Genomic DNA, 26,259 nt, shown 5'->3' with positions numbered 1-26,259 from the left:
GCTTTATTTTAACAGTGAGAAACAGTATAATAACAAAATTATACAGAAAAACGCATTTCAACAAAGTTATAAATTGATTTTCATTCTAATGAGTGAAATAAGTATTTCAACCACTATCAATCAGCAAGATTTCTGGCTCCCAGGTGTCTTCTATACAGGTAACAAGCTGAGATTAGGAGCACTCCCTTAAAGGGAGTGCTCCTAATCTCAGCTTGTTGCCCTTATAAAAGACACCTGTCCACAGAAGCAATCAATCAATCAAACAATCAATTAATCAGATTCCTATCTCTCCGCCAAGACCAAAGAGCTGCCCAAGGATGTCAGGGACAAGACCTACACAAGGCTGGAATGGGCTACAAGACCATCACCAAGCAGCTTGGTGAGAGGGTGACAACAGATGGTGCGATTATTCGCAAATGGAAGAAACACAAAATAACTGTCAATCTCCCTCGGTCTGGGGTTCCATGCAAGATCTCACCTCGTGGAGTTTCAATGATCATGCGAACGGTGAGGAATCAGCCCAGAACTACACGGGAGAATCGTGTCAACAATCTCAAGGCAACCAGGATCATAGTCACCAAGAAAACATTTGGTAACACACTATCCTGTGAAGAACTGAAATCCTGCATTGCCCGCAAGGTCCCCCCTGCTCAAGAAAGCACATGTGCAGACCCGTCTGAAGTTTGCTAATGAACATTTGAAAGATTCAGAGGAGAACTGGGTAAAAGTGTAGTGGTCAGATGAGACCCAAATCAAGCTCTCTGGCATCAACTTAACTTGCCGTATTTGGAGGAGGAGGTATGCTGCCTATGAACCAAAGAACACCATCCCCACCGTCAAACATGAAGGTGGAAACTTTTGGGGTGTTTTTCTACTAAGGGGACAGGGCAATTTCACTGCATCAAAGGGAAGATGGACGGGGCCATGTACCGTCAAATCTTGGGTGAGAACCTTCTTATCTCAGCCAGGGCTTTGAAAATGGGTCGTGGATTGGTATTCCAGCATGACACTGATCTAAAACACACGGCCAAGGCAACAAAGGAGTGGCCCAAGAAGAAGCACATTAAGGTCCTGGAGTGGCCTAGCCAGTCTACAGATCTTAATCCCATAGAAAATATGTAGAGGGAGCTGAAGGTTCAAGTTACCAAACGTCAGCCTTGAAAACTTAATGGCTTGGAGAGCATCTGTAAAGAGGAGTGGGACAAAATCCCTCCTGAGATGTGTGCAAACCTGGTGGTCAACTACAAGAAACCTCTGTGATTGCCAGCAAGGGTTTTGCTACCAAGGACCAAGTCATGTTTTGCGAAGGGGAAAATACTTATTTCACTTATTAAAATGCAAATCAATTTATAACTTTTTTGAAATGCGTTTTTCTGGATTTTTTTGTTTTTATTCTGTCTCTCACTGTTAAATAAATCTACTATTAAAATTATAGACTGATAATTTCCTTGTTAGTGGGCAAACTTACAAAATCAGCAGGGGATCAAATACTTTTTTCCCTTAATGTACACTTTCCTTTTATAACATCAGCGTTTTCATAACCATACAACCAAAAGTTATATTTAACAATCCAATATAAGCTTACTAGAAATATCTACTTTCATGTTGTGGGTTCTGTCTGTCTGCTGACCATCTCGTTCCACAGCTTCCAGGATTCCCTGCATGCTTTGCAGCTTCTCCTCTGCAGTTTACTTTCCATTTCTAAGGACTACATCCCATGGTACCTTGCTGCCTACAAGCAGTGATTCCTAAACTGACACCGCCTCCTTAAACTCCTCGTCTTAGCACCTTTGTAGTTTAGAAGGCAGGCTCTGCAAAATGCGTGACACAGCAGTGCTTACTCACAGGGCATAATGAATTCTTGTCACATAATTCAGGGAAATTAAATGTGTGGGGATCTTAAAATTTTAGCTTGAAAACACCGCTCGCTATAGTCGATCCTAGTATGGCTGTATACCTGTGAAAGCCTCAGTCAATGCTCCCTGACATATTTTGCCCCACCCACCAGGGCTTAATCATAGGCAATGACTGAGGCTCTCACATATATACATCCATACTAGGATCGGCTATGGAGAGTGGTGGTTATATGCTTAAATGTTCATTGCTTACTGGATGAGTTTTAGCCTGCTGTTGGCTGAAAACGGGTCACAGGAGTGCAGAACAAATGGCACTCCTGTGATCCATAGAAGAAGTATGGCCAAAAAACTCTGTCCATACTTCTGCCTCAAAGTGGTTGTAAACCACTGAAATGAAAAAGGAACAAAACATACCCCTCTATGTGGTTCCTTTCTGATCTCTCCTTTTATGCTATCTACATTAGTCACTTCTTACAGTAAATTCGACACCAAGCAATGCTGGAAGACAGCTCCACCCCCCTGGAAACAAAGGTAATTGACAGCCTGAGCTGTGCATGTTTCCCCTATGAGACTGTTTAGAGGAGGGTGTGTCCATTCCCTCCATTTAGATCGCAGATTACACTCTGTACTCTATGATGTGCAGTGTGTGATGTCATATCCCCAACTCCTGCCTTCTGGAGCTGAGAAAAAGCTTTTGATCTGTGTGTTTAAGAAGGCTGTGGAGGAGAGAGGGCAGCAGATAAACAAACAGGTACAACTTATGTAGGAGGATTTGTTTCATCTAGGCTAGTCACTTCACTAGGTATATGTAAGGGTTTACAACCACTTTAAAACTATCCCACTGGTTGTCTTACTTTGCCCATACAACCTTCACCTTCTTGAATAGGATGACTGCATTAGCTCCAATAGTAAGTACTCCACAGCCACCTACACACAGGCAAAGTAAGCAAAGAGTGTAGAATGTCGGCAGGAACAATACAATTTGTTAGGTCAGCAATGCCAGGCTCCAAATTAAATCCTAATTTTGCCAGCCTGCTAATCCTATATGTGATTAGTATTTGTTTTGTTTTTACTTCCAATAATCCAATAAGGCCTGTTTATATCTAGACTTGCAAAAACATAACACACTTAGACCGCATTCACACTAATGAATGCTCACAAAATTGACACAGAGCAATCCCGGGGCCCCCTGCAGACAGAAAGTGATTGGCAACCTGAGCTGTGCATGCTTCCCTATGTTTAGAGGGGGTGTCCATTCCATCCATTCAGATCTCAGATTACACTCAGCTCTGTACTCTTATGATGTGCAGCGTTTTAAGTCAGATCCCCACTCCCTGCCATCTGGAGCTGAGAAAAGGTCTTTGATCTGTGTGTTTTAGAAGACTGTAGAGAGAGAGGGAACTGCAGATAAACAGGTAAAATGTAAGAGGATTTCTTATGTAAGAGGATTTGTTTCATCTCTTTGTAGCACCGCATCAGGAATGTTCGACAAACATGTCACGCAAGAGGAGCCATTAATTGTTTTGGCACCCCAAATGCACCAAGCAATGTTATATGCACGCATGAACCTGCTGACAAACGCGCAAAAAAGCGCTGTTAACAATAGCTCAAAGATCAAAAAGATGCATGAGCTTCTTTACCTAAGGCGGCCCATTAAAATATATGCATAAGCATGACATCCGATGTCAAACTACATTAGTGTGAATGAGGGCTTAAGGGCATATGTATAAAGCATACTTTCACTGCAGGACAATCTTCCTGGAGCATATGTTTTAAATGACAGTAGATGATTCACAACCAGTGAATGTTTGACAAAAGGGATCCTTATGTACCTGACAGTCATAGACAAGAGAACAAAGTAATAAATTTAGGAACTTTGTGTGGGCACGCCCCCTCCTCATGTATCATAGCTCTCAGTGGTGAGGCTAGACACCAACCCACTGTCAACAACGTAACGCAGGTCAAGCATGGGCAACAAATTGTTCTGGGTGTCTGGTTGAGGAAACTGGTTAATTTGCATATAAGCAGTTCTCCCAACACCAGAAAAAATGTGTTAAAAATATATAGTCATAGATATAAACAGATCTGTTAATTTACTTTAAATACACTAATAAAGTATGATGTACATACATGCTATCGCTCCACTGTGCAATGTTATCATAGTTTTCCAACCTGCAAAATACAATACAAAAAAGAGCATCAATATGCAGTGTGGACAAACATACAGGTACAGAAGAAACAAACCACAGACTAAAGAATATTGTATTTTCTAATAACGAGAATCATTACATAGGTGTTTGCGTCTATATTTTCCTGAGATGTCTGAAGCCTTGACTTTTTTCATACTGCTGTATACAAAGCATAGATTGATGTTTTAATGAACCATGTATGGTGTGGGTGGATACTTGGGCCTTATGCCAAACTGAAAAAAATGACCATGACCTTTCAAGTACTAATATTATGTGGTGCATCCAAGTCAAGGATTCTGTGGGCTTGTTTTTTAATTCAGTCCTAATCCGAGACTGCTCCTTTGGATCCCATCTAGTACTGCAAACATAGAAAAAAAAGTTTCTTCTGAAAGAAACTCCTCCAGAACTGGTTTTGCTCACGTGGATTTGACCTGTTCAGTGACAGCTAGAGTAAAGTCTATGACCCACAGTAAGCCAACCAAAAGAACAAAATCCACAATTCGGTTTTGCCCCTTCACCTTAAAGCCCAAAGTCACACAAAAAAGTAAACTTGCTGTAGCCCCCCCCAGGTGCAAGGGTTAAATGCTCATTAAGTCTAGGGGTTGCGGAAGAGGATGTATTACTTACCTGACTCCAGCTGGCTCCGGTGCTCTCCCTCCCTCTAAAAAGCTTCAGTGTAGGCAGAGCCTTGGCGCTATTACGTACAGTGCAGGGCTTTTATACCTGTACTGTACATGGAGGAAGTAGTGGTATAACCCCAGCCAAGAGAAGCTTACAGACTAGGCTGCAGCAGACTGGTCAAATGGAGCCTGCTGGAGCGAGGAAAAGTTTATTAATATAACCTCTTCTGACACCCCCAAGACTAAAGCTTGCCATACACTGTTCAGTTTTTTTTCAGCTCACTGGCTGAATGAAAAAACTAAACAGATTTCTCCATCCACTCAGTGGGGAGACTTCCCTGTTGTCAGAATATACAGATCAGCAGTGCAGACATTGGCTGCAGCTGCTGATTGAGTGACTTTTATCTGACAGGGCAGTTGAACAAAAGTCGATTGGTAGATTAACTTATGCTCAACTGCAGTAGGCACACATGAATTGAAATTCATCCAGGCCCTACTGAATCAGCGCAAACTTCGATCCATGTATGGCCAGCATTAATAAGCGTTTAACCCTTATAATTTACACCCCTACACCCCTATTTGTTTTTTCAGAGTTGGGCTTTAAAGTGGTAGTAAAGTCAAGAATTACAAAAACCACTGACAGGCAGGGTTTTTATAACAGAAGAGACATAAATGTCCCCCCTGCCTGTCAACAATAATGTGATCTGAGCCAAACATGCACAGCTCAGACCACATTTTCTGTCCGCTCTGTGTGCCGTGGCAATGTGACTCCAGTGTGCATGCACGGCAGTGAGGTCACAGTGGTCAAAGATATGAAACCCGGAAGGAAGAGCGGGTGAAGATGGAAGCAACGGAGAGCCATGACAGCCCAGTGCAGGAGGGCCCCAGTCGTAGGTATGTCTGTCATAATGTGCTAGTGTGCAGTGCATACTAGTACATCATAGCCTTAACTTGCACAGGGGCCCATTTTTTCCTTTTTCAACAAGACTTTACTACCACTTTAAAAAAGATTACTACTGCAGAGAAATGCTAACAAAAGTTGGTCTAATTTCACTGTTTCGCAACTATACCTTTCAGCTCATATAATCTACATAAGGTAAAAGTAGGCCGAACTAGAAGGAAACATAAAAACATAAAACTATAGAAAAGGGTATTTAAACAGTCAAACTGTACAATAACTTTGTGATTTTGATCTATACACGATAGCAATCCCGCATCTATCTCTATACTTTTTTAAAAGGTATGCTCTATCTGCCATGTAATTCCAAAAGCCAATCTTTCATATTTTTTAACTTATTTGTTCTTTTGGTTGTACACCACATTCACTCTGAAAGTCATCTTTCACAGACACTATTACCACAACACGTCATTTGTTGAAGTCTGAAAAGCCTATTAAGGGTATATCATACAGATTCAAATGACTATGACTATCAGTGAGATTCAAATCTATGGTGGAAAAGACAGTTAAAGAAATGTGAAGAATGAGAATTATTAGACAAATCCTCTGGGGCAGTGCAGATCAATTTTATTTCAGAAACACCGATCAATGAGGCTTGGTGGTCTCAATATATAAGAATGTATGAGTGCTATATTTTGCACAATTTAACATTGAAAGAAAACCTCTCATTATAGAACATGGATACTACCAACTCCTTTCCCTCTGAAAATTCCAGATAACTGACAGTCTCATTGACCCTCTTCCTTTAATAGTTTGAATCAATGGTCTGACTTTCCTGATTTGCATACTTGTTCCTGGTTAGTGACTCACAGTATTGAAGAAAGACGATAAGTTATGTAGACAACCAGTAACTTGTGTTACTTTTTACATACAAATTACGGATATCCACTTGAACTCTTAGCTACTGTAATGCTTGCTAGGAGTTCTAGGTATCAAACATAGGATTCAATTTCAAAACAGATTACTCCCTAATTTCTTGCCATCATTTTCATTTTTCACATTTGCAAAACACATTCACCATTCAGATCTAACCATGCATTTTTCCAAACAAGAAATCTTTGCAAATATTTACCAACTTATGGATTTTCCAAAGTTACTGCAACGTTTGCCATATTTATAGCATTTTTAACGACTTGCCACCCCAGATCACTGGTCTATTTCAGGGAACACTCCAGATCACTGGTCTATTTCAGGGAACACTCCAGATCACTGGTCTATTTCAGGGAACACTCAAGATCACTGGTCTATTTCAGGGAACACTCCAGATCACTGGTCCATTTCAGGGAACACTCCAGATCACTGGTCTATTTCAGGGAACACTCCAGATCACTGGTCTATTCAGGGAACACTCCAGATCACTGGTCTATTTCAGGGAACACTCCAGATCACTGGTCTATTTCAGGGAACACTCCAGATCACTGGTCTATTTCAGGGAACACCCCAGATCACTGGTCTATTTCAGGGAACACCCCGGATCACTGGTCTATTTCAGGGAACGCTCCAGATCACTGGTCTATTTCAGGGAACGCTCCAGATCACTGGTCTATTTCAGGGAACACTCCAGATCACTGGTCTATTTCAGGGAACACTCCAGATCACTGGTCTATTTCAGGGAACACTCCAGATCACTGGTCTATTTCAGGGAACACTCCAGATCACTGGTCTATTTCAGGGAACACTCCAGATCACTGGTCTATTTCAGGTAACACTCCAGATCACTGGTCTATTTCAGGGAACACTCCAGATCACTGGTCTATTTCAGGGAACACTCCAGATCACTGGTCTATTTCAGGGAACACTCCAGATCACTGGTCTATTTCAGGGAACACTCCAGATCACTGGTCCATTTCAGGGAACACTCCAGATCACTGGTCTATTTCAGGGAACGCTCCAGATCACTGGTCTATTTCAGGGAACGCTCCAGATCACTGGTCTATTTCAGGGAACGCTCCAGTTCACTGGTCTATTTCAGGGAACACTCCAGATCACTGGTCTATTTCAGGGAACACTCCAGATCACTGATCTATTTCAGGGAACACTCCAGATCACTGGTCTATTTCAGGGAACACTCCAGATCACTGGACTATTTCAGGGAACACTCCAGATCACTGGACTATTTCAGGGAACACTCCAGATCACTGGTCTATTTCAGGGAACACTCCAGATCACTGATCTATTTCAGGGAACACTCCAGATCACTGGTCTATTCAGGGAACACTCCAGAACACTGGTCTATGTCAGGGAACACTCCAGATCACTGGTCTATTTCAGGGAACACTCCAGATCACTGGTCTATTTCAGGGAACACCCAGATCACTGGTCTATTTCAGGGAACACTCCAGATCACTGGTCTATTTCAGGGATCACTCCAGATCACTGGTCTATTTCAGGGAACACCCAGATCACTGGTCTATTTCAGGGAACACTCCAGATCACTGGTCTATTTCAGGAAACACTCCAGATCACTGGTCTATTTCAGGAAACACTCCAGATCACTGGACTATTTCAGGGAACACTCCAGATCACTGGTCTATTTCAGGGAACACTCCAGATCACTGGTCTATTTCAGGGAACACTCCAGATCACTGGTCTATTTCAGGGAACACTCCAGATCACTGATCTATTTCAGGGAACACTCCAGATCACTGGTCTATTTCAGGGAACACTTCAGATCACTGGTCTATTTCAGGGAACACTCCAGATCACTGGTCTATTTCAGGGAACGCTTCAGTTCACTGGTCTATTTCAGGGAACACTCCAGATCACTGGTCTATTTCAGGGAACACTCCAGATCACTGGTCTATTTCAGGGAACACTCCAGATCACTGATCTATTTCAGGGAACACTCCAGATCACTTGTCTATTCAGGGAACACTCCAGATCACTGGTCTATTTCAGGGAACACTCCAGATCACTTGTCTATTCAGGGAACACTCCAGATCACTGGTCTATTTCAGGGAACACTCCAGATCACTTGTCTATTCAGGGATCACTCCAGATCACTGGTCTATTTCAGGGAACACTCCAGATCACTGGTCTATTTCAGGGAACACTCCAGATCACTGGACTATTTCAGGGAACACTCCAGATCACTGGTCTATTTCAGGGAACACTCCAGATCACTGGTCTATTTCAGGGAACACTCCAGATCACTGGCCTATTTCAGGGAACACTCCAGATCACTGGTCTATTTCAGGGAACACTCCAGATCACTGGTCTGATTCAGGAAACACTCCAGATCACTGGTCTATTTCAGGGAACACTCCAGATCACTGGTATATTTAAGAGAACACTCCAGATCACAGGTCTATTGCAGGGAACACTCCAGATCACTGGTCCATTTCAGGGAACACTCCAGATCACTGGTCTATTACAGGGAACACTCCAGATCACTGGTCTATTTCAGGGAACACTCCAGATCATTGGTCTATTTCAGGGAACACTCCAGCTCACTAGTTCATTCCAGGGAACACTCCAGATCACTGGTCTATTTCAGGGAACACTCCAGATCACTGGTCTGATTTAGGGAACACTCCAAATGACTGGTCTCTTTCAGGGAACACTCCAGATCACTGGTCTGTTTCAAGGAACACATTTTTACTTTTATATAGGACTGATGATGAGGACTATTATGTTAACCATCCACATTAGTGATGGTCCCACATTACATAAAATTAAGGTTAAAATCTATATTTACAAACACCTGTATTTGCCCTCCTGTGAAGCCTTGTGGCTTCACAGCTAGCTTCCCACTGCCCATGCGTAAGCTGAGCAACACTTTGTCCATGGTCCTGCAGCCTTCTGGGGCCTATGACATGTCCCAAATAATTGTGTAAAGGGGGCGGGGAACTTACAGTGGAATCGCTGTGGCGATCTGACAGGAAGTGGGAGCAAATACCTGTCAAAACCAGGAACCAGCACCATTGCCAAAAGTGGAAGAGAAACGCATAAAGCGGAACCTCCCTTTTAGGGTGACGTTCCCTTTTAAGTCTACTTTGTAAACTGAGAACCTTACAATTATGTATTCATACCACACTCTGAAATTGCATGTGGTAGTAGTAAGAAACCTATATAAATGTTTTGAAAATCACAAATCATACCTTAAATCTAGAATCTAAAATCTTGATAACCCTAACTATCAAGACCTGAGGTGTGCCTTGGCCTAGCTGGTCAGGCGTTCCCTGAATGTATGAATATAAAAAGTGTATGAAGCGTATATGTAAATATGAAGATTTGGGGGAAACGGGTGGGTGGGAACCATGAAGACGAGTCGACAGGGAATAGCCAGAGGAGGAGGGATATTTACCCCCAAACTCCTCCTACAAATGCAGGCTAGCCTCCAGCCAGCGTTCTAATTTATGTACAGATAATACATTTAATGTTTTTTTTTTTTATGTGTTACTAAATGCAGCAATTTTATCAGAGCTGAAGCAGAAAGTATGGTAATTCATAAAATGTTTTCATTAAGGTTTATAAAAGACTTTGCCATGCGACATCTGCCTTAAAGATTGAGAATGCTGCTCTAGTGCGCATGTCAGCGATTTTCTTCTTTAGACAGTAGACTGAGATAAAAGTTCCATTTTAGTCTCCGGTAACAATATGCCCCATGATTCACAACCTGCTATAATATTTAGTAGCAACATCCGACGATGAAGCTTGGACTTGCAGCCTGACAGAGCACAGTGCAGACATGCTATACCTAGCTGGATGCTGGGGGTGACAAGGCGCCAAGTACCTGAATAAAGTAATGGAGTATCTGGCTAGCTGACATTTATGTCAAACTTCTGGATCTTGTAGCCTCCCTGGCGGTTTTCCCGAGTGTGGCTCGGGGTTAAAATTCAGCACCATTAGCGGTAACCCCGAGCCACACTCGGGATTACATTGCAGGATCCTGGTGCCTCCTTACTTACCTTGTCCCCGGGATCCTGCGATGTCCCCCGCAGTGTCCGCGGGCTGTGTCCTCCTCCGAAGCCTCTCTGTGCCAGGCTCCGTTCCCTGCGAGCGTCGCGACGCACGGGGGCGGAGCCTGGCGGCAAATTCAAAAAAGTGTAAAAATCATAACACATACAGTACTGTAATCTTACAGATTACAGTACTGTATGAAATTATTTCACATCCCTTTTGTCCCCAGTGCTTTGTCCTATGCCCTGCATGCAGTTTTACATGATATACACTGTTCTTTCTGCCTGGAAAGTGGAGATTGTCCATAGCAACCAAAAAGTGTCCCTTTACGTCAAAAGTGGCTTTAGACCAGCTAGAAAACAGCGATAGTAAATTAGAACACTTGCAGAATTAAGCGATAGTGAATCGTGGGGAAATTTATTTTATTACTATTTATTTTTATTTTTTTAAATTATTATTTTTATTTATTATATTATAATTTATCTTTTTGTGTTTCAAACTTTATCATACCCGGGATATCTACTAGACTCTGGTTTGGACAGATTTAAGTGCGCTATTGTTAAGATTTACAGACCTACAATATAAAACGCCAAATTTCCATGCAAAATAATTGTACCGCTTTCAGCACCTAAAATCCGAAAGAATCATACCGCCAGGGAGGTTAATGGGCAAAAAGATTTGGCTAAATATTCACATCTAAAGATATAAGCAGCCATCCTGGCTTTCAACCCAAGTACGTTTATATATATTCTCCAAAACTGTACTGCAGTCTGCACATTTAGGCAACATCTTTGTTCTTTAACCTCCCTGGCGGTATGATTATTTCTGATTTTAGGTGCTGAAAGCGGTACAATTATTTTGCACAGAAATTTGGCGTTTTATATTGTAGGCCTATAATTCTTAGGAATAGTTCACTTAAATCTGTCCAAACAAGAGTCTAGTAGACATCCCGGGTATGATAAAGTTTGAAAAACGAAATAAAAAATTATAATATAATAAATAACTATAAATAATTATAACAAATAATAATATAATAATAATAAAAATTATATAATAATGTAATCAAATCAAAAACACTGAAATTTGCTCAGTTGCAGAATTTTAGCTTTCGTTACTTTTAGTGTTTGATGACGGATCTCCCCACAAATCACTATCGCTCAATTCTGCAGGTGATTCTAATTTATTATCGCTTTTTTCTAGCTGCTCTAAAACCACTTTTGATGTAAAGAGACAGTTTTGGTTGCTATGGACAATCTCCAGTTTCCTGGCAGAAAGAACAGTTTTATATATATAAAACTGCATGCAGGACACTGGACAGACCACTAGGGACAAAGGGGATGTGTAATTATTTGATACAGTACTGTAATCTGTAAGATTACAGTATGCTGTATCTATACTGTGTGTTTCACTTTTGAATTTACCGCCGAACTCCGTCCCCGTGCGTCGCAACGCTCGCAGGGAACGGAGCTCGGCACTGTGAATCGAGCGAGACACAGCGGCTCGCCGATCACAGCGGGGAGACATCGCAGGATCCAGGGGACAAGGTAAGTATGCTCTTCCTGGATCCTGCGATGCAAGCCGAGTCTGGCTCAGGGATACCGCTTTTGGTATAAAAAATCCAACCCGAGCCAGACTCGGGAATACCGCCAGGGAGGTTAAAACTGTTCTGGTTTTGTATAGCTCTTGGGGTAGTATGAGTCGTCCTTAATAGCTAGTTCACACTAGCACAATGCAGGAACCAGCTCAATTCCAGTGCCGGTTCCCGCACCGCATAGAACTCGCAGGCAGTTCACACTGCCCTATGCAAACTACTGCAGGTGTCAATAGAAAGTTAATGACACCCCTAGATTGGTTTGCATATGGTAATGCGAACTCTCAAAAGGTGTAGGAATCGGATTGCATGGGCGTGAACACCCATGCGATCCGATTCCAGTGCAGACCAAAAAAAGGGTCCTGGACCATTTTGGTGCGAATGCGATGTGAATTCAGCCATACAATCTGTAAGCAGTGCGGTGCGAATCACATGCGATGTCTAACATCGCATCATTGTGAACCCAGCCTCAATGACTTGGTTTCACAAATAGACAAATTGCTACAAACTTTACAGCATTTTTTCAACGTTAAATAATGTAATGGAACCATTTTAAATCTGTTCAGTTATATGCAAAAAATATTTAAAGTGGACCAGTTCATATCAAATCGACAAAGCACAGGTCAACATTACCAAACTGCATTATAATTTTGAGTAAAACAGTACCTTTATTATACCATAAGATAAAAAATACTACTCCTCAGTTCCCTCATGTGACCTAAATCCTAAGCATCCTCTATGATACCAGGAGCACTGTGGAGACGTCATGTTATCAAAGACTGCAGAGTCTACTCTTTTCAATCAGACATATCCATAATCCTGTTTCTTGGACTTGCAGTGAAAAAAGACTCAGCAAGGCAAATATTGTGCAACGGTAGTAAGCAGGAAGCAAAGCCTGCACATGTAATGAGGAAATAAGTATACTCAAATGTATGTATAGAATTACAATGTATATAAAGACAAATACAAACTATATAAAATAACGATGGTTTTAAAGTAGAAATGCACTGAACATTTTAATAAAAAATGGATCTCGAGTATCATTTGTATATCTTAAAAAAAGCTGCCCTTTAACACCGGAACCGTAGCATAAATCTGTTAAGAAAGCAGAAGTATGGCTTTCTGCAGGTAATGGTTATGGGGTAATTTACAACTATTTATATTAAAACTATTTATAACTATTTAAGTTCCATTAAAGTCTTCATTAGAACAGTCAAAGTAAGTACCAGACACAAGCAAACATGGGGTGCTGGATACTGGTTTTCAATGGGTCACTGAAATTATTACTGGGCACATCGGCTCCAGCTCCGCAGCACTCTTCAAAATAGGGACATCCCTTACAACAGGGGGGGAAACCCAGAGCATACGAACATACAGTCCAATGGGATCTCCAAGCAAATATCTAAGAGTAGAACGTTTTTAATGATAAAATGAGTTCATAGCAGGAAAAAAGGAAACGCGTTTTAGGAGCCAAACAGACTCGCCTTTCTCAGGGCTTGGGAATTCTGACTGTGCTTAAATGGACTCATATAAGCAGATACCAATTAGATCTTTACTGTGATTTACTTCTTGATTCAGTTTAAGAAACGGGGGTTAGGCCAGTGTTGATGGGTACAGCCAAGGAGCTCCTTTGCTGTACTCAATAACACTGACTCAACCTACCATTCTGAAACTAGGGGTCACTTGGAACGGCACCATTCAGAGAACATGTTGCCTCTCCTTAAATGCGCAAAGCGTTCTCTGATTGGACAAGTTGGAGAGGAGGGTAGTTTACCTTGTCCGGTCCTAGAATGCCTTGTATTCATTGAGAAAAAGGTGTATGGCACTCATGTCGAGCGAGCAAACCCCCTGTGGTTACTATGCAGCAGGGCAGTTGCAGTCAGCATGGGATCAGCAGACAGCAAAGATCATTGTAGTACTGGCAGCTACTACAGTTATTCTCTGCTTCCATAGGGACAGGTCTAGTATGGAATATTCATACTTACACTGGTCCAAGTTGAACCAATGAACCAAAAATTTGCCTACCTGGAATTCAGTTTTAATGACCTGTGAAAAAATAATTCTCTAAGAACAGTTTTTATAGAATGTAATACCTAGTAGAGATCACGTAGAGTGCAGGTCAATAACAATCTAAAATATATTTGCTGCTGTTTAATATTCAAATGATCAAAAACAGTGACATATAATCATCAAACACGTAAAAAGGCTATATAAAAATTTGAGTATTTACAGTGGAACATTGGATTACGAGCATAATCCGTTCCAGGAGAATGCTTGTAATCCAAAGCACTCGCATATCAAAGAGTTTCCCCATAGAAGTCAATGGAAACGAAGATAATTAGTTCTGCATTGACTTCTATTGCATGCAATACCGCATGTGGACAGAGGGGGGGGGGCACCGGAGAGCCTCGGAAATACTCAGGGACAGCTCGGCTGAACTCGGAAACCCTCGGAAACAATCGGGAACAGAGTATTTCCGAGTGATTCCGAGTATTTCCGAACAGCTCTGAACCGTTCCGAGTGTCACCGGCGCCCCGCACCTCTAGCCAAATGCAGTACTGCACACCACGTTAGCTTGAATTCTGCTTGTTTTGCAAGACAACACTTGCAGACTAAGTCAGAATTTTTTTTAAAAAGTTGCTTGTCTTTCAAAATGCTCGTTAACTGCGTTATTCATTAACCAAGGTTCCACTGTATAGGGAAATTCTGCTATATTAAAGGCAGTTGAATATACAGTACACAGCAACGCTTGCATGAGGTCCTATTTCATCAATATTGCATCAACCAGGCAGAATATGTTAGCGTGGGCGTTAGTTGCTTGATAACAGTCAATGTATCTTCCATACAAACATTGCAAACAGACTGAATTTGAAGGGTTTTGAAAATACACTGTTCTGCTATGTGTCTAATGTGCCTCCCTAGGATAGGTCAAACAAAAATAATATGGCCAAAATGTAGAAGTTTGAGTATGTACACAAAGTAACTAGCCATATAAGTTTTAATTTATGAATTACATACAGTGGATGGTTTTGGTTAAAGGACTTCTAGGTAGTAGGCATTGTACATCAGTATATATTTAGCAATGTAACATTTTGTTTTATAATTTTTAATTTAAAGAGGTTGTAAACTTCAGACATTAAATATGAACAAAGCATATCCCTCTATACTCTGTACTTATCTCAATTAACCTCCCTGGCGGTATGATTATTTCAGATTTTAGGTGCTGAAAGCGGTACCATTATTTTGCACAGAAATTTGGCCTGTAATTCTTAGGAATAATTCACTTAAATCTGTCCAAACAAGAGTCTAGTTGACATCCCGGATATGATAAAGTTTGAAAAACGAAATAAAAAATTATAATACAATAAATAATTATAACAAATAATAATATAATAATAATAATAAAAATTATTCAATAATGTAATCAAATCAAAAACACTGAAATTTGCTCAGTTGCAGAATTGTCGCTTTCGTTACTTTTAGTGTTTGGTGACGGATTTCCCCACAAATCACTATCGCTCCATTCTGCAAGTGATTCTAATTTATTTTCGCTGTTTTCTAGCTGGTCTGAAACCGCTTTTGATGTAAAGGGACGGTTTTGGTTGCTATGGACAATCAGTTTCCAGGCAGAAAGAACAGTATTTATAATATAAAACTGCATGCAGGACACTGGACAGACCACTAGGGAGAAAGGGGATGTGAAATTATTTGATACAGTAATGTAATCTGTAAGATTACAGTCTACTGTATCTGTACTGTGTGTTTTACTGTTTGAATTTGCCGCCGAACTCCGTCCCCGTGCATCGCAACGCTCACAGGGAACGGAGCTCAGCACTGTGAATCGAGCGAGACATGGAGGCTTGCAGATCACAGCAGGGAGACATCGCAGGATCCAGGGGACAAGGTAAGTAAACTCTTCCTGGATCCTGAGATGCAATCCCGAGTCTGGCTCGGGGATACCACTTTTGGTATTGAAAATCCACCCCGAGCCAGACTCGGGAATACCGCCAGGGGGGTTAAGAGCACTAAGTGTAATTTCTGTCTGTTGCTTCGTTCCTCTGCTATCCATATGAGTCACTTCCGACAAGTTCTCCTGACACCAACAGCAAAAAGGTGACAGGGACCTCCAGCTGATTGACAGCCTCAGCTCTGTTCCTGTTAGCAATCAGAGCTCTTCTCACTGAGCTCTGCAGAGTGTAATTTCAGCTCTCTGCCCCCTGTTTTTTTCACAGCTCAGACATGCTTTATAAATTCTGGACTTTGAAAGGCTGTAGAAAGGAGAAGACTGCAGATAAACAGGTACAACTTATGTAGGATAATTTGTTTCATCTCTGTGTATCACCTGAGACCAGTCACCTCACTGGGTATATATAAGGGTTTACAACCACTTTCAGGAAAGTCAGTGACATACACTCATGTTTGCAGAGTATCTCAGGTACTGCTGAGAGTTCAAACCGAAATGCATATACATACTACTGTACAATGATCCATCATCAAAGAAATCAATCTGTGGAGATGCGAAAATCAATTAATATGTGGAGATGTGAAAAACAATAATTACCGTATATACTCGAGTATAAGCCGAGTTTTTCAGGCCATTTTTTGGCTGAAAAACCCCCTCGGCTTATACTCGAGTGAGCCGTATCTTCCATTAGTAAAACAGCGCGTGTAACAACGTGTGTCTCCCGCTGTGTATGCAGTCTGTTCCGCTGTCAATTGTAATAAAGCCCCGCCTCCTCCTCGTCTCTGATAGACGGAACGCTGATACAGTTTCCCAGCATTGTATCAGTATTCCTCTAGCACGGACAAGGAGGAGGCGGGGCTTTCTTTCAATGGGCGGCAGAACAGACTGCATACACAGCGGGAGACATACGCTGTTACACACGCTGTTTTACTAATGGAAGAAGGTACGGCTGCAGATTGGCACAGTGACACTAGAGATGGGCACAGTGACACTATAGATGGGCATAGTGACACTACAGATGGGCACAGTGACACTAGAGATGGGCACAATGACACTAGAGGTGGGCACAGTGACACTACAGATGGGCACAGTGACACTACAGATGGGCACAGTGACACTAGACACAGTGACACTACAGATGGGCACAGTGAGACTACAGATGGGCACAATTAGACTGCAAATGGGCACAGTGAGGCTGCAGATGGGCATTGTTTACCCAGTAGCTGCTGCATTTTCCCACCCTCGGCTTATACTCGAGTCAATATGTTTTCCCAGTTTTTTGTGGTAAAATTAGGTGCCTTGGCTTATATTCGAGTATATACGGTAACAGTGGAGAACGTATGGTTTCACAGCATAAGCTGTTTTTCTAGGCAGTGATGTTAAAAAATAAAACTGACCATGTTTTTAACATGAGTCTTTTTAATAAACAGCTCATTGATTATATCATATACTCACAACCAACCTGAGTACACTCTTCTATCCTTCACCAGGAGGAGCATGCAGTTAAATAACAGCAACATCAAAACTGGATTATGACTACCACAAGCTAACCATAATGCATCCACATCAAGTAAAGCAAATAGGTGCTGCACTCATTTGCCTTCCTGTGATACTTGGATATTATTATTATTATTATTATACAGGATTTATATAGCGCTGACAGTTTATGCAGCGTTTTACAACATTAGGGCAGACAGTACAAGTACAATACAATTCAATACAGGAGGAATCAGAGGGCCCTGCTCGTTAGAGCTTACAATCTAGGAGGGAGGGTCAAGTTATACATAAGGGTAATAGCTGTGGGTGATGAGCTAATGGAGAAAATAGTGCAGTTGTTAGATGGAGGCAGGATAGGCTTCTCTGAAGAGAAAAGTTTTCAGGGATCGCCTAAAAGTAGATAAATTTGGAGACAGTCTGACAGATTGCGGTAGGGAGTTCCAGAGGATAGGCGAGGCTCGGGAGAAGTCCTGGAGGCGGATATGGGAGGAGGTGATGAGGGAGCTAGAGAGTAGGAGGTCTTGGGAGGAACGGAGAGGGCGATTAGGTTGGTATTTTGAGACTAGGTTAGTGATGTAGCTGGGGGCAGAGTTGTGGATGGCTTTGTAATTTATTGTTAGTATTTTGAATTTAATTCGTTGGGTGAGTGGTAGCCAATGGAGGGATTGGCAGAGAGGGGTAGCAGACCCTGAGCGGTTTGTAAGGTGGGTGAGTCTGGCAGCAGCATTCATGATGGACTGAAGGGGGATAGTCTATTTAAAGGTAAGCCAATGAGGAGGGAGTTGCAGTAGTCGAGGCGAGAGATAACCAGGGAGTGAATCAGGAGCTTTGTGGTTTCACTGGTTAGAAAGGGACGTAGTTTAGAGATGTTGCGGAGGTTGAGGCGGCAAGCTTTGGAAAGTGATTGGATGTGAGGCTGAAAGGAGAGTTCAGAATCCAGGATGACACCTAGCACCCTGACATGTGGGGACGGGTGGATGGTTTTGCCATTGCTCTTGACAGAGAAGTCAGGGGAAGAGGCACGTGGGGGAGGAAATATTATAAGCTCGGTTTTGGACAAGTTGAGTTTGAGGAAGTGGTGTGACATCCATACAAATATGTCAGTTAGTAAGTTATTGTGCGTGAGGAGACTGATGGAGTAAGTTGAGGGGTGGAGAGATAGATTTGTGTGTCATCAGCGTAGAAATGATATTGAAAGCCGTGAGAGGCTATCAACTGACCCAGGGAAGAGGTGTAGATTGAAAATAAAAGAGGTCCAAGAACAGAACCTTGGGGGACCCCGACAGAGAAGGGAAGAGGAGTGGAGGAAGCAGAATTGTAAGTGACACTGAAGGTGCGTTGGGATAGGTAGGATGAGAGCCACTGAAGAGCACAGTCACGGAGAACGAGGGAGTAAAGTTTTTTGAGGAAGTGGGGGTGGTCAACCATGTCAAAGGCAGCTGAAGGATCCAGAAGTAGGAGTGATATGGAAGCAACAGGCAAAATCTAACCCATTCCGTAAAGGGCCATAGACACGGGCCAAATTTTGGGTGGCATTGGCCAGTTCAAAAGAAACCGGCTGGCATTCGGCCTGTCTGTACGGCAGCTGGTCTGACAGAAGCCCCTGTCAAAGGGACATGATCGAATAAGGTCTGCCAATGGCTGAGAGCGCTGACCAGTGTGCTATGCCAGGGGAGGGGATCTGACAGTTGCAATTGTTTATGTCACAGGATAATTGAGCTACTGTTTATCAAATCTATATTTTCCAGTAAAAAATACACTCAAGGTAATTTTAATGCACACAAACACAATATATTATCCAATTTTTTGCCAGACACAGGAAAAGGTTGTCAGTAAAAACGATGGCCAAGACCATCCAAGTGCCTGCTACAGTGTGTCTGGGGATCTGCCGGAGGCGGTGCCTGAGTGTGTTGTGCAATGTTATGGTTCAAGGGATTTGAGAAGAGCAGCCGGAGCCTCGTGTGCGAGTCTGCGAGATAGAAGCAAGGCAAGCTGGGAGCAGGTAATGGGGTAACAGCATATGACCAGTGTTGGGAGTAACAACCTTTTCTTCTATGCCTGAAATCCTAATGCAGGAACTCAGTCCCTCATTTGTTTTCATTTTTTTTCAGTTTTAACCTATATGTACCCTGTAGCAGGTGATATGGCCTTTTTATTACTATATATTACTATATGACAGCTAGCTATGTACAGGGGGGTTTCCTCATTTATATATATGTAATGTCTGCCCATGTCAGCATTGAGGCTTATCCCTTCTGATCGGTCTTTTTTTTTCCTTTTTTCCTTTTGTACATATACCTTAGTTCTAACTATTATCTTGTTTTGGGGAATTTTATTTTGTCAATGATGGTGTTTTTAAATAATCCTGGGAGTACTTCCAACACAGCAGAGAATGGCATCTATTTCTTCCTTTGCTGACAGCTGGTGTTATCTTTACGTCTGGGCTGCGCCGCCCATAGGCTGCTAGCATGCAGCTGACGTTACAAGACGCCACCTATAGTCCCATTGACAGCTGCGCTGTTACATAGCTGATAACCAATAAAATGGCCGCGCCCTTGAACCTCTGGGAAGATGGCCGCTATGTTATTGTCTAGGGAACTACTAGAAAATGGCCGCCCATTATGGTCTATGAGATAGCTATTTAAAGACATCTATTGTGCCTCCATGTATCCCCTGATGAAGTCACGTGGTGTGTGACGTCACGCGTAGGGACGGGACAGGCACTCTATGCTGACTGAGGCTTACGAGCTCGCCGCTCGTCGGAGATAAGCCATTCTGTGATTTATGTTATGTGAGTACCTTCTATTGTGTTAATAAAATCAAGTTTTTAGCCTGACAATACTACACTATTTGGGACCTTCCTTTCTTTCTATTTGTGCCCCCTGTACTTCCTGAGGGACTGAGTTCCTGCATTAGGATTTCGAGCATAGAAGAAAAGTTTGTTACTCCCAACACTGGTCATACGCTGTTACCCCATTACCTGAAGGTAAGGGGCCATTACTTATTAATGTGTGGTTTTACACAAAGATGAGCACAATTTTATATCCATTCAAGCACTTCACTGCAGTATGTGCATGCCAGGAAGCTGATGCACTCTGTGAAAGAGGATCTTCATACGTCATATGTTCACTGACTACTTTATTTGGATATTATGGACTAGTAGTCACGTGGATTTGTTATTGCACGAGTCACTTTGCTTTTACTGTACGTTTGCTGTGTGCATGTCACGCACAGCACCATACTGTTTACACCGTATATTTTGCACTTTATACAGAAAAGTGTTTTTCAGCAGCATTTTGCACATTTTTTGTATTTCACATTTCAATTTCTTTATTAAGGATATTCACTGATGCTATTTATGTTTATTGTGATTGCACTTTGCACTTTTAACACATCTGCAACTGTTTTGTATATTTGATTGGTCACATATTATTTATTTATTTTTTGTCATTGGTACCAGTCGCTATTTACCCTTTAGGTTTGTTTTTATTTTAAGCGTCGTACCTCATTAGCACTGTCACTTTAATATATTTTTTGTTTATTGCTAGATTAGCGCAGCACCACCTTATTATTTTATTTCACTGGTAATTAGGGTCTGGTTGTACCCTATTCAGTGCAGGTAGCTTTTCCATTGGCTCTGCTGTAATACACATGATAGCGCAGGAATAACCATCATATACAAGCTGGGAGCAGGACTGTCAGTGCTGTTTGGACTGGAGTGGACTGAAGGGGCCACCTGATGTGGAGAGGGACTGTCAGGAGGGAATGTGACATGTCATTGAGGTGTTATCATCATCCGTGTGTTATATTTAAAGATACATCAGGAGTCTATTGGACCCTTAATGTCACCTCTGCACTCTGTTGAAGCTGAGCACAGACTGTTTTTTTTTCTTTACAACCACCTCAATCATTTTTTACAAAAAAGCTTCCAGTCAGAAAAAGTAATGTAAACAAACTCCCGGCTGCTATAGCAGTCGGGAGTTTGTTTACATGCCGATGCCGCTGCCAACCTAAGGCTCCATGCACACTGGAATATCATAACATTAACATAATAACATTACAAAAACGCCAGTAGCTTTGCAGAGAGTCTTTCAAAGTCTTTTAACGTTTATGCAATCGCGCTTTTTAGCGTTTTTCTGCGTTAGCGGTTTTTATGCCGCGTACACACGACCGGACTTTCCGTCAGAAAAGGTCCAACGGAATCATTCCATCTGACATTCCGATCGTGTGTGATCTTCATCGGACTTTTTGACAGACGTAGAAACAGAACATGTTTCAAATCTTTCCGGCGGAATTAGTTCCTATCGGGAAAACCGCTCGTCTGTATGCTGTTCCGACGGACCAAAAACGACGCAAGGGCAGCTATTGGCTACTGGCTATTGAACTTCCTTTTTCTAGTCCCGTCGTACGTCATCGCATTCTAAACGATCGGACTTTGGTGTGATCGTGTGTAGGCAAGTCCGTTTCAGCGGAACTCCGTCGAAAAAACCGCCAGAGTTTATTCTGACGGAAAACCCGGTCGTGTGTACATGGCATTAGAATTTTTTTTTCAATGGAACAAAAAACGTTAAAAAAACGCTGGTGAGCCACGTTTTTGCGCATTTATCGACATTTGGCATTTTTTGTGGTCAGAAACACGACTCCCGAACGCGATTTTATGGCGTTCAGAAAACAACCCATAAACTCCACTGCTGATAAACATCCAAAAACGTCCATGTGTGCATAGACACATAGGATAACATAGAGGGGAGTTTATGGGCTGTTAAAAAAGACGCCCAAACTCCCAAAAACGGCCATTTATGAACTTCAGTGTGCAAGGAGCTTAATAGCTGCATCAGCAGCAGCGAATATTGCTGATCAACCCCCCACCCCCAGATCACCTGGCTAATAAATGCGTAGATCTGGAAGTGCCTACATACATAGCAATCTCTGAAACATTTGTGAGATGTGCAGCCTATTATATAGCAATGAGTACGCTAAAACCATTTGGTCACGTATACTGCAGACGCTATTACAAAAGATTTACTTATACCCACATCTCTAAATTCTACACTAAACTCAAGGTCATAATGTTTGTAACTTTTCAAAACCGCAAGTCTCTTCAGCTATATAGTGTGAAACAAGAGTATCAACTGATGAAAATGGGCAACACAATCTAAGCATTATGTGCAGGTGGCACTTGGGGTAACTGCGGACACTATGCTACATCTAGGACAATGAAGTTGCACCTTGTTCAGCTTCACTACTGTTGAAGTCACTACATTGAGAACATCAGCTTTTGGAGGCTCGTTTTTGTTTTCAACAACATTCCTTATAAAATAAAAATGTAGCATGATATAATGAAAACCATCATTCTTTTTTTTTATTGCAAGGACATACTGTATCTTTGGAAGTAATGTCTGACAAATGCCTTTACATTCAAAGGACTATAAAATATTTCCATGTTGCATGAATAATAAAATGAGCAAAATGATAAATATAGTTTTCAGCCTGAGTGCAGTGAAAAGAGAATATTAGTTAAATAGGCATGTCTGTTTTATACAGGAAAAAAGTCCTCTATTATCATGTTTAAATACTTCTCATTCCATAGGTGACCCCACACAGACCTACTTTTACATTCCCCTTATCTGTACAGTAATATATGAGCAGCAAAGCAAAAACAGACACATGATGGTACAACGCAGAATGTAATTCTTCTATAAGAATGCTTTATGCAGCTTTTGAGCATATACCAACCACACCTCGTCATCATACTACTTTGTAAGTTATTAAAGTGGAACTAAACTCTGAAAATAAAAACATTCAAGGAGGTTAATTTTTTAGGTAGAAGACATTAGTTTTTTTCAGCCCAAAAAAAATGCTTCTTTTACTCCTCTTAAGCCCCATACACACGGACTGAATGCCGGGCGACATCGGCTGGTTCAATAAAAAACGTCTGATATTTGGCCGTGTGTATGGGGCTTGAGAGGAGGAGTAAAGGAAGAATTATTTTGGCAGAAAAAAACTTGTCTCTTCTACCATTTGGCTGGCTTCTGTCGGACGAGCATGCTGGAGAACCAGCATCCGACCAGATCCCGATCAGTGCTCAGTCAATGGCATGTATAGCCCTACTGAGATCCTCAGGTCAATGTCACTTTACTCCAAAGATCTTTATGTTATTTATATGTTCGGTGCACTATGGTTCTGTTCAGTTTCTACATGCTTTGTAGAAAAAAAGAACAAAACCACTTCAATAAAAAATTATCTGGTTAAAAAAGATGGAATGACAATGTGAATCCTGTGCATGCAGATGAGTTACATCATTTGTAGCTGCCCAGTGGTAGAGATATGGCAGACCTGGAAGAAGACCAGTAGAAGATGTCAGCAATAACAATAGAACAACATGAGAATATTGCATTGCTGGGGGAGGGCACACTGGAGGAAAAGTATAAAGCACTGTAGCTGCTGACTTTAAATAAGTACACTTACCTGTCCTGGGTGCCCGCAATGTCGGGTGCCCGAGGCCAACCCGTCCCTCAGCTCTCGGGTCCCGGCACCGCCATCCTAACTAAGGGAAACAGGCAGTGGAGGCTTGCGGCTTCACTGCCAGTTTCCTACTGCGCAAACGCAAATGCACTAGCTCTGTGATTGGCCACGTGATTTTCTGGGAACACACACACACAGTTCCCAGAAGGAAACAGGGCCGCTCACCGAGGAACAGGACACGCCGCGTAATAGGAAGAGGCTGATTAGGAAGACTGCCTAGCAACAAAGCTTCAGGTAAGTTTAAAAATTTTTTTTTTTCAAATGTTTTTTTTTAATTTTTTTAAGATTTTTAGTGCAATTTTTTTTTCAGGGTGGCCCTATACTTTAAAATGCCATTTTTTTTATTTATTTTTTTTAAATGACAAATTTTTTTTTTTTAATTGCATTTAAGTGTAAATATGCGCTTGTAAGACCACTGTGCAAATACGGTGTGACAGAAAGTATTGCAACGACCACCATTTTATACACTAGGATTTTAGGAAAAAAAAGTATAATGTTTGGGGGTTCTAGTAATTTCCTAGCAAAAAAAACACTTTTTTTTTTTTAACTTGTAAACACATCTCAAAAAGAGGCTCGGTGCTTAAGTGGCTAAAGTGGACTTGAACACAAAAAATAAAAATTTGTCATGTTATAGGGAGTCCAGAAATGCTGTACCTGGGAAAACAACTACTTTTTGTTTGTAATTTCAGACATTTTTTAAGGCCTCTGACTGCTAGCTGTACAAGATTTGGAGTAATATTTAATTACAGTTGTGCTCATAAGTTTACATACCCTGGCAGAATGATTTCTTGGCCATTTTTCAAACAATACGAATGATAACACAAAAACTTTTCTTTCACTCATGGTTAGTGCTTGGCTGAAGCCATTTGTTATCAATCAACTGTACTTACTCTTTTTAAATCATAATGACAACAGAAACTACCCAAATGGCTCTGATCAAAACTTTACATACCCTGGTGATTTTGGCCTGATAACATGCACACACGTTGACACAAAGGGGTTTGAATGGCTATTAAAGGTAACCATCCTCACCTGTGATCTGTTTGCTTGGAATTAGTGTGTGTGTATAAAAGGTCGATGAGTTTCTGGAATCCTGACAGACCCTTGCATCTTTCATCCAGTGCTGCACTGATGTTTCTGGATTCGGAGTCATGGAGAAAGCAAAAGAATTGTCAAAGGATCTGCGGGAAAAGGTAGTTAAACTGTATAAAACAGGAAAATGATATATAAAGATATCCAAGGAATTGAGATGCCAATCAGCAGTGTTCAAACTCTAATCAAGAAGTGGAAAATGAGGGGTTCTGTTGAAACCAAACCACGGTCAGGTAGACCAACTAAAATTTCAGCCACAACTGCCAGGAAAATTGTTCGGGATGCAAAGAAAAACCCACAAATAACTTCAGATGAAATACAGGACTCTATGAAACATGTCATGTAGCTGTTTCAAGATGCACAATAAGAAGGCACTTGAAGAAACATGTGCTGCATGGTCGAGTCGACAGAAGAAAGCCATTACTACGCAAATGCCACAAAGTATCCCGCTTAAAATACGCCAAACAGCACAGAGACAAGCCTCAAACCTTCTGGCACAAAGTCATTTGGAGTGATGAGAACAAAATTTAGCTTTTTAGCCACAACTATAAACGCTTCATTTGGAGAGGAGTCAACAAGGTCTATGATGAAAGGGAACACCATTCCTACTCTGAAACACAGAGGTGGATCGCTAATGTTTTGGGGATGTGTGAGCTACAAAGGCACAGGAAAATTGGTATGTTATATGTCAGTATGTTATGGTATATGTCAGTATGTTATCAAAAAATACTGGAGGAACATTTGCTTTCATCAGCCAGGAACTTCGGCGGAGGATATCGTTGTTATGGCAGCAGCTAGCTGCCATAACCCCGGTATCCCCGTTTTCGTACAGCGATCGGCTTTAAGATAAAAGTGGTCTCTGAGGCGGATTCGCCGCAAGATCACTTTTATCGGTGCGGGAGAGGGCCCCCCCCGCAGCGATCTGGTGCCCTCCGTCGCTACCGACGGCTCCGGTAAGCGGCGGAGGGCACCGGATCGCAGCGGGAGGGGGGGGGCCACTGTGATCGGGTCCTTCTCCGTGCTGTGCCTGGAGACGAGTGAGGCTAAGATGGCGCCCACTCGTCT

The 26,259-nt window shown here is 41.9% G+C and overlaps 1 protein-coding gene across 2 annotated transcripts in view; it reads right to left on the bottom strand.

Moving 5' to 3' along the window:
* SH2B3 (SH2B adaptor protein 3) overlaps positions 1-26,259 on the bottom strand; it is a 230,490-nt gene that overhangs the window by 152,443 nt on the left and 51,788 nt on the right. For both annotated transcript variants that reach the window (XM_073626157.1, XM_073626148.1), the window contains exon 2: positions 3,987-4,028. The gene's annotated coding sequence lies outside the window, so the exon portion shown is untranslated. The remainder of the gene's footprint in view (positions 1-3,986; positions 4,029-26,259) is intronic.

This window comes from Aquarana catesbeiana, linkage group LG01 (genome assembly GCF_042186555.1).
Source record: "Aquarana catesbeiana isolate 2022-GZ linkage group LG01, ASM4218655v1, whole genome shotgun sequence".
Classification (NCBI taxonomy): domain Eukaryota; kingdom Metazoa; phylum Chordata; class Amphibia; order Anura; family Ranidae; genus Aquarana; species Aquarana catesbeiana.
The sequence above is the reverse complement of the archived record's forward strand: the minus strand, read 5'-3'. Positions and strand labels throughout refer to the sequence as shown.